Below are 8,944 nucleotides of genomic sequence, written 5' to 3' on the forward strand. Positions count from 1 at the left end.
TCTGCTTGTGCTTTATTATCATAGTGGCGAACTTTGATGCCCAGTGGATGTAATATGCCGTAATTTCTTTATTGTATAGTCTTGGTTTTTTCTTATTCACGATGCTACAGTTATTTTACTATATATATATCCTGTCTTCGCAGTAAACCGGCCAAACCGTAAAATTACGGTACATAATCGGGCCGTCATGCAATCACGATGTAGGTTGGGCCTGAAACGTGCCGAACAGCTCACGGGCTGGTAGCAGCCCGAAATGAACCCCGGCCCATGATTGTGTGAATCAAATCACGGGCTTTTAACAGGCCAAAATTGTCTCGGTCCTTGTTTGGCCCAATCAGATATCGGCTGCGAGCAGGCCGGATGCAAACCGGGCCGTAGTTAGGCCCAACTATATGACGGGATTTTAATAGGCCAAAATTAATATAGGGCCGAAATGTTAAACGGGCCTTTAACAGACCAAAACTAATATCAGGCCGAATTACTAAGTGGGCCTTTAGCAAGTGGGCCCAAAAGCATAGTGTCCAGTTGACGGGCCGAATCTGATATGGGCCATAATTGAGCCCAAAGCCTCTTAAAGGGTCGGACCTGATCTGGGCCGTAATTTGGCCCAGAACATGGTAGGCTTTTAACGAGCCGGATCTCATATGGGCCACTATTAGGCCCGGAGCATGGCAGGCCATTAATGGACCGGATCAAATATGGGCCGGCATTTGGCCCAAAACATGGCAGCCAGTTAATGGGCCGGCCTACTAGGGTCCTCAAAATCTTGTGGGCCTACAGCTGGGCCGGCCCATTAATGTCGGTGAAATCTCGTGGGCCTTTAGCTGGGCCGGCCCATTATGATCCGCAAGAATCTTGTGGGCCTTTACCTGGACTGGCCCATTATGGCACACAAAAATCTTGTGGGCCTTTACCTGGGCCGGCCCATTATGGCCCGCAAAATCTTGTGGGCCTTTACCTGGGCCAGCCCATTATGGTCTGCAAAATCTCGTGGGCCTTTAGCTGGGCCGGCCCATTATGGTCCGCAAAATCTTGTGGGCCTTCAGTTGGGCCGGCCCATTTAAACTTGATGGGCCGGTCCACGTGTCAACATATCATAGGCGCGTCTCGCCCATTGGATGAGTGACACCTGTGCGAACGCGGACCTGACACGTGTCTCCTCCAGCCAATGATGATTTTACGCGTGGAAAATCCCCATTGGTCGGGGCTGTTAACGGGTTATCGGATCCAAAACCCGACCCGATAGCTTAACGGCGTTCCGTTACGGTGGATGCCATGTGTCGGTCACCCTTGACGAAAGCACTTCTGTGACGCGCGATTTATCGTCATGGAAGTGGACACTTCCGTGATGATAATTTTGGTAATGTCATGGAACACTTCTACGACAGCACAGGTATGACTATCTTGATTCTGTCATAAATTTGTCATGGATGTACATGCATGACAAAAAACGCGACCTACTGTGACAAACACGTATCATCACGGAAGTGTATTTTTTTGTAGTGCGGACTTGTGTTCGAGCGCTATGGTCGAAACGGGGGTCCTGTTCATCGGGAGGGGTGTGGCGTACCGCAAAACGGGACTCCACGGGATACTGTTCATCTCCACCGTCGACCCCCTCCAGCCTCCATGGGCTACTGTTCATCCACCGTCGACCTCCTCCAGCCTCCACCTGCGACTGTTCATCCACGGGCTCCTGTTCATCCAGCCTCCACCGCGCGCTACTCCGCCGGCTACTGTTCAACCAGCCCTCTCCACGGGCTCCTGTTCAACCACCCCTCCACGGGCTACTGTTCATCCATCCCTCCACCGTCTACTATTCATCCAGCCCTCCACGGGGTGGTCCTATTCATCCAGCCCTCCACGGGGTCCTGTTCATCCAGCCCCAACCGGCTCGATCGATCGGGGTCCTGTTCATCCAGAGGCAACACCACGGGGTCCTGTTCATCCACCCCCACCGGGAACTGTTCATCCAAACCCCCCAGCAACACTCACTATTCATCCAGAGGCAGCATCGATTGGCTTCAGTTAGCAGCAATAGCGAAGGAATCGCTCGATCGGGTTTAGTTAACAACCATCGATCGATCACTCGAGTTCAGTAACGCGTAGCCTGTAGTGCAATCGCTCGGGTTCAGTTTGAGCCCAACGCCTCTCTCGGGTTCAGTTAGAGCCCAACACCTCGCACCCACGCGCGTGCGTGTATGAGAGAAACGCGCATCGCTCGGCCCCGACCACCCACCATAACCGGGAACACTCCGATATTTTCCTCGCCCTCGCTTCTACCACGGTTTTTTCCGTCATGGACGGCCCAAAGAATGTCATGCAGCTACGTCTCCGGCCCGCCCAGGACGAAAAGCCCATTTCCTGTCATGATTTTTTGTCATAGAAGTAGGAGCCCACCACATCTATGATGATACCGGGTTTTGTCACAATTATCGTCATAGAAGTGTCATAAGTATGACAGAAAAAATTCGTTCGGCCCAAAATGTCACGGATGTGTCTTTTTTTTGTAGTGATAGGTGATACCGTAATCCTTCAAAGTTTGCCTCATCCATAGTAATTGAGTTGCACAACTGGCGGTTGCAATATATTCATCTTCGGCGGTGGAGAGGGCAACACAATTTTGTTTCTTCGAGGACCAACTTACCAAGGAGCGTCCAAGAAATTGACATGCACCGGAGGAGGACTTACGATCCACTTTGTCTCCAGCCAAATCCGCATCCGTGTACCCAATGAGATCAAACTTAGCATCCTTGGGGTACCATGGACCCAACTTTGGGGTGTGAACAAGGTATCTAAGAATATGCTTAACCGCCTTATGATGACTTTCCCTAGGGGAAGCTTGAAATCTAGCACACATGCACACACTGAACATGATGTCTGGTCTAGATGCACAAAGATAAAGCAATGAACCAATCATAGAGCGGTATTTAGATGGGTCGAAAGGGATACCGTTTCTGTCTTCAGTGAGTACAAATTTGGTTGGCATGGGTGTCTTACATGGACTAGCATCAGTCATGCCAAACTTCTCTAGAATATCCTTGAGATACTTTGCTTGAGATAAGAATATTACTTCTTGAAATTGTGGAATTTGGAATCCGAGAAAGAATTTCAAATCCGCATTGAGTGACATCTCAAAGTTCTTGGTCATAGAAGCCGCAAACTTCTTGCACAAATGAATGTTAGGAGAACCAAAAATGATATCATCTACATAGATTTGGCATAAGATCAAATCACCTTTGTCCCTCTTAGTAAAAAGAGTGGGATCAATCACCCCTCTCACAAAACCATCATCGAGTAAAAACTTCTTAAGATGATCATACCAAGCACGAGGTGCTTGTTTGAGGCCATACAAAGCCTTATGAAGTTTATACACATAGTCTTTGTGATCGGGATCAACGAACCCAGGTGGTTGTGATACATATACTTCTTCTTGTAGAGGACCGTTAAGGAAAGCACTCTTCACATCCATTTGATGTAATGTAAAACCATTGAAAGCAACATAAGCAAGTAAGATGCGAATGGATTCAAGACGGGCAACGGGGGCAAAGGTCTCACCAAAGTCCAAACCTTCAACTTGTGAGTACCCTTGTGCCACTAACCTTGCCTTGTTACGGATGATTACACCATTCTCATCTTGCTTGTTCTTGAAAATCCATTTTGTTCCAATGACATTGTGCTCCGTAGTTGGCCTCTTGACTAATGACCACACTTGGTTGCGTTCAAAACTGTTCAACTCTTCTTGCATAGCAACAAGCCAACCGTTGTCCATCAATGCATCTTGTACCTTGAGAGGCTCAACACTAGACACAAATGAGAAGTGAGCACAAAAGTTTTTCAAATGTTTACGAGTGACTCTACCTTCTGATATGCCGGTGAGAATTTTGTCAATATCAACACGACCGGCCACTCGAGGCATGATGGAGGTTAAGGTTTCACGAGGTTCAACTTCATGTCCATCATCCACGTCCTCAACATATGGATCATTAATGTGTGGTGGAAGATCTTCTTCTTCATATTGCATTTTTTGAGGTTCATTATCAATGATTGCACTTTCTTGTTCTTGCCCTTGATGTTGATCTTGTTCTTGAAGATTATCATGAAGAGGAACTTGATCATCTTCTTGTACTTGGACTAAGGGCATTGGGGTAGCACTAGGGGCTTGTGGTGGTATGGGTGTTGAAGTGGTTTGATGATGGGTGAAGCTTCCATCTTCTTCTTCATCATCATGAGGTTCTTGTTCCATTGGAAGAAGTGCACCAACACCCATGGTCAAAATATCTTGAGAAGAATCTTCTTCACCTACATCACTTAGATCAACTTGCTCCCCATGGGAGCCATTAAATTCATCAAACACCACGTCACAAGTTTCTACAACACATCCATTGGATTTGTTGTAGACTCTATAGGCGTGAGAGTTTGATCCATAGCCAACAAATATGCCCTCAATGGTTTTGGATTGAAATTTTCCTAACCGTTCTCTTTTGTTGAGGATGAAACATTTGCACCCAAATTCACGAAAGTACTTGACATTTGGCTTGTTTCCAGTTAGGAGCTCATATGGAGTCTTTTCCAATATAGTGCGGAGGAAGAGCCGGTTTGATGCATGGTATGCAGTGTTGATAGCCTCAGCCCAAAAACTATGTGGTGACTTGTATTAATCCAACATGGACCTTGCCATCTCCACAAGAGTGCGGTTCTTCCTTTCGGCTACACCATTTTTTGAGGAGTGTATGGAGCTGAATATTGATGCACAATCCCTTCATCACTAAGAAATTCTTCCAAGGTGTAGTTCTTGAACTCAGAGCCATTATCACTTCTTATTGCCAAGATTTCTTTGTCAAACTTGCGTTGTCCTTGCTTGGCAAAATCAATGAAGGTGATCTTCGTCTCGTCCTTGGATTTGAGGAAGAAGACCCATGTATATCTTAAGTAATCATCAACAATGACAAGCCCATACTTTTTCCCACCAAGACTATCCCATGAAGGAGGCCCAAAGAGATCCACATGAAGGAGCTCCAAAGGCCTTGAAGTAGAAACAATATTCTTGGGTGGGTGCTTTGTTTGATATTGCTTCCCGGCTATGCATGCACTACACACACGATCTTTCTCAAACGAGACATTGGTTAGTCCAAGAATGTGATTACCCTTTAAGAGATCTTGAAGATTTCTCATGTCGACATGGGCTAGCCGGCGATGCCATAGCTACCCCTTGCCGGCCTTGGCCATTAGACAAGTTGCATGGAATGTGCTCTCTTTCGAGAAATCAACCGTGTAAAGGTTGCCATCCAACTCTCCAACAAAGGTCATTTCGAGAGTATCTCTCTTAAAGACTTTCACATCCGTTAGTCCAAAGAGTGTATCATAACCAACGGAAGCCAATTGGCGAACAGAAAGCAAATGGTATTTAAGGGATTGGACAAGCATGAACATTTGCAAGAGACATGCCATTTGTGATAGCCACCTTGCCCAACCCGAGTAGTTATCCTTTTGATCCTCCACCAAACATAATGCTCATAAATGGTTGAATAGCTTCCATGAAATCGTAGAGCAATTTTCTATCTCCGGTCATATGATTGGTACATCCACTATCGATCACCCATTTTACTCCACCAGAGAAAGCAACCTACACACAATTATGACTTGGTTAGAGGCACCCATTTTGCAATGGTACCTCTCAAGTTAGTCACAAGGGTCTTAGGGACCCAAATAGCATAAAACCGGAATGCATTTCGAGGACCAACAAACTTTGCATAAACTTCTCCATCCTTAGTTTTACGGAGTACATAGGATGGAGGCAAGAACTCTTTTGGCTTGTTGATAGTGGGCATGCCCCTTGTGGCCTTCCCAGTAACAACCTTACCTTTCTCCTTGTGCCCTTCTCGTACAAATGTTTCTTTTAGAGGAGTGATGCACTTTTGAGAAGACGTCTTCTTCTTGCTTGTGCTTGGGTCAAATCCGAGCCCCTCTTTGGCAAACACCTCATTGTGTTAGCTCAATACCTCATTTAGATTATTTTGTCCTTGAGCACATGTCATGAGACCTTTCTCGATTTGAGCCTTGAGAAAGCGATTCGCCTCAAGAATAGATGCTAGGTCACTACTAGAGTTAGTAGTACAAGCATCAACATTAATAATAGGAGAAGAGTAAGCCTTGGCTAGAGTTTCAAGATAAGTAAGCTTGAGCGTCTCAAAACTCTTTGTAAGAAGGGTGAGCTCTTCTTCCTTAGTCTTGAGAGACACGGAAAGGAGCTCACAATCCTTAGAGAGAGAAGCATGAGACTTAGCAAGCTTACTTTTATCATTCATCAACTCTTCGCAAGAGTCCTTAGCCTTTTTCAAGGAGGCAACAATAGCATGAACATCAATGTTTGCACCAATTTTCAAGCATAGTTCATCATTTCGTGCTTACTCATATTGGACTTTCCGCTCAAGGATTTCATATTTTTCCTTTTCCTCAATGATGAGGGTTTCGAGTTCCTTAATGGTGATGGTGTGCTTACTCACCATCTCCATAAGCATACGAAACATAGTGAGCTTCTTTACTTTGAGAGAGCACATGAACTTATTTAGTTTAGCAAGCATAGGATCATCTATATCATCATCCTCATAACTATCCTCTGCATCAAGATACTCATCACTAGGAGTAGAAGGAGTGAAAAGAGGAGGATTTGATCGTGGGGTTACCTTGACCTTGTCAGGATAGCTTTGATCCTCTCCATCTTCTACCACGACCTTTGCCATTACGCACTTGTGAGCGTTGCCCTTGTAGTCTTTCATATAGTTGTAGGTGACCACATCACCACTCTTGTTGACTAGCCTCAAAGTGTTTTGAGAATCTTGAGCAACTCCGGCAACACCACTAACATCATCCGGATCGGATTCTTCATGAGCAACCATTGCTTTCCCATCTCTCTTCTTGAGCTTGGAGTTCAAAGGATTTGGCAACTTCTTCTTGGGAAAGGTCTTGGGAAACCTTGGTTTATCTTCTCTCTTCTCATAAGGGCACTCGTTTGAGAAGTGGTTGGTTTCCTCACAGTTGTAGCATTTTCTCACTTTCTTCTTCTGGAATCTTCCCTTGAATTTTCCAGCTCTAAACTTCTTGACAAAGAGAGCAATGTCTTCATATGACGGGCTCTCATCGGAGTCAATCTCATCACCATCCTCATCATCATCATTTTCTTCTTCACTTTGCTCTTCTTCACATACATGCTTTGCCTTCAATGCAAGGTTGATCTTTGATGTTGAGGTACCATGCATGGCAAGATGTTTTGTGGCATTTGCCTTTGACTCTTCAAATAGTTGGAAAGTGGATATGATGTCACCTGGAGTCATTTCCTTGAATCCATGGTGTTGTCTTATGTACCACACCATTTGGTGATGATATGGAGCAAGAGCATGAAGCAACTTGTCCACGAGAAATCACTTAGTCAAGTTAATCCATCTTGTGTCTTGTCACATTCACAGGACTCAATGTCGGTGGTGAGAGTCGTGAGACGCTCAAGAAGTTGCTTGGGAGATTCACCTTTCTCCATACAAATTTTTTGCAATTGACCCTTGGCAATTTCATATTGAGCAAGCCGGAGAGTGGAGGTACCGGTCTTGGTCCTCAGAATGTTGTCCCATAATTCCTTGGCACTTGTGATATGCATGTATGGTCTCCTTTGCTTGTCAATCATACCTCTTATTATGCACATGGTTGCTGTGTCGTTGAGATTCTTGTCATATACCTCTCTTGGGGTAAGATTCTTCGGATCAACAGCTTGGTACCATACTCCAAGATCTCCAACATCTCATCATTTCCATATCGAAGATGATCCTGCATAGCAACTCTTCACAAAGCAAAATCGGTAGTGTCATCAAGTAAAGGAGGTTTGCCTTGAGGGTTATACTTTGGTTTCTCTATTTGAGGTCTTGCATAAAGCCAAGGAACACTGGAGTGTTCATTACTAGGAGGTTGTTGGCCAAGTGACGGAGTAGGCACAACTGGCCTCGAGGCCGCACCACCAGAAAGTGGTGCAAGCATCGTGGTTAGTGTGGCTATTCTCATTTGGACCAAGGCCTCAAGAGAAGCATCATGCTCCTCCTTTTGCTTAGCAAGAGCTCGTTCCAGATCCTCAGAAGTGAAGGACTTGGCTTCCGTGGAAGCTGTGCCCGTATTCTTTGGATCTGCAACAAGGGGAGTCCCATCGGGGTTCATATCGCTCTAGGGCGGTTAAGCCACAAGAATAGAGCACGAGGCTCTGATACCAATTGAAAGGATCGAGATGGACCTAAAGGGGGGTGAATAGTTACAATTACACATTTTAATAGTTACTTAGCAATTTTAGGCAATAATGCGGAATATGAAAGTGAGCCTAACAATTGCAAGTATGATGCTAAGAGCTAAGCAAGGTAAACAAGTAACACAAATATGTGAGTAAGCAAGCACAATATGATATAAGTAAGTGCTAAGAGACAAGTAACCACAAGTAGAGAGTTAGGGTTAGGAATAACCGCAACTCCGAGAGACGAGGATGTATGCCGATGTTCACTTCCTTGGAGGGAAGCTACGTCACCGTTTAGAGGGGTGGATGTTACCATGAAGGCACACCAACGCCACGAAGGCTCACCCTATTTTCTCTTTGAGAAAACACCACGAAGGCGTTTCTCAACCACTAGTGGTAGACCTTGGGGTGGTCTCCAAACCCTTACAAACTTTCCGGGGGTAATCACAATGCTCGATTCCTCGCCAAAAGACTCCTGCCGCCTAGGAGTCTCCCACCTCCAAGAGTAATAAGATCCGAGGGGAAAAAGCTCAAGACTTGCTCAAATCACGATTTGCTTCGGTCACAAGTAGGAGAGGGAGAAGATCTTTCTTTTGATTGGAACAACTCTTTCAAACTCTCAAGAATCAAACCGGGATCTAGGATTTCGTGGATGAGCAAGAGAGAGGGACCACTGGT

This window comes from Aegilops tauschii, chromosome 1 (genome assembly GCF_002575655.3).
Source record: "Aegilops tauschii subsp. strangulata cultivar AL8/78 chromosome 1, Aet v6.0, whole genome shotgun sequence".
Classification (NCBI taxonomy): domain Eukaryota; kingdom Viridiplantae; phylum Streptophyta; class Magnoliopsida; order Poales; family Poaceae; genus Aegilops; species Aegilops tauschii.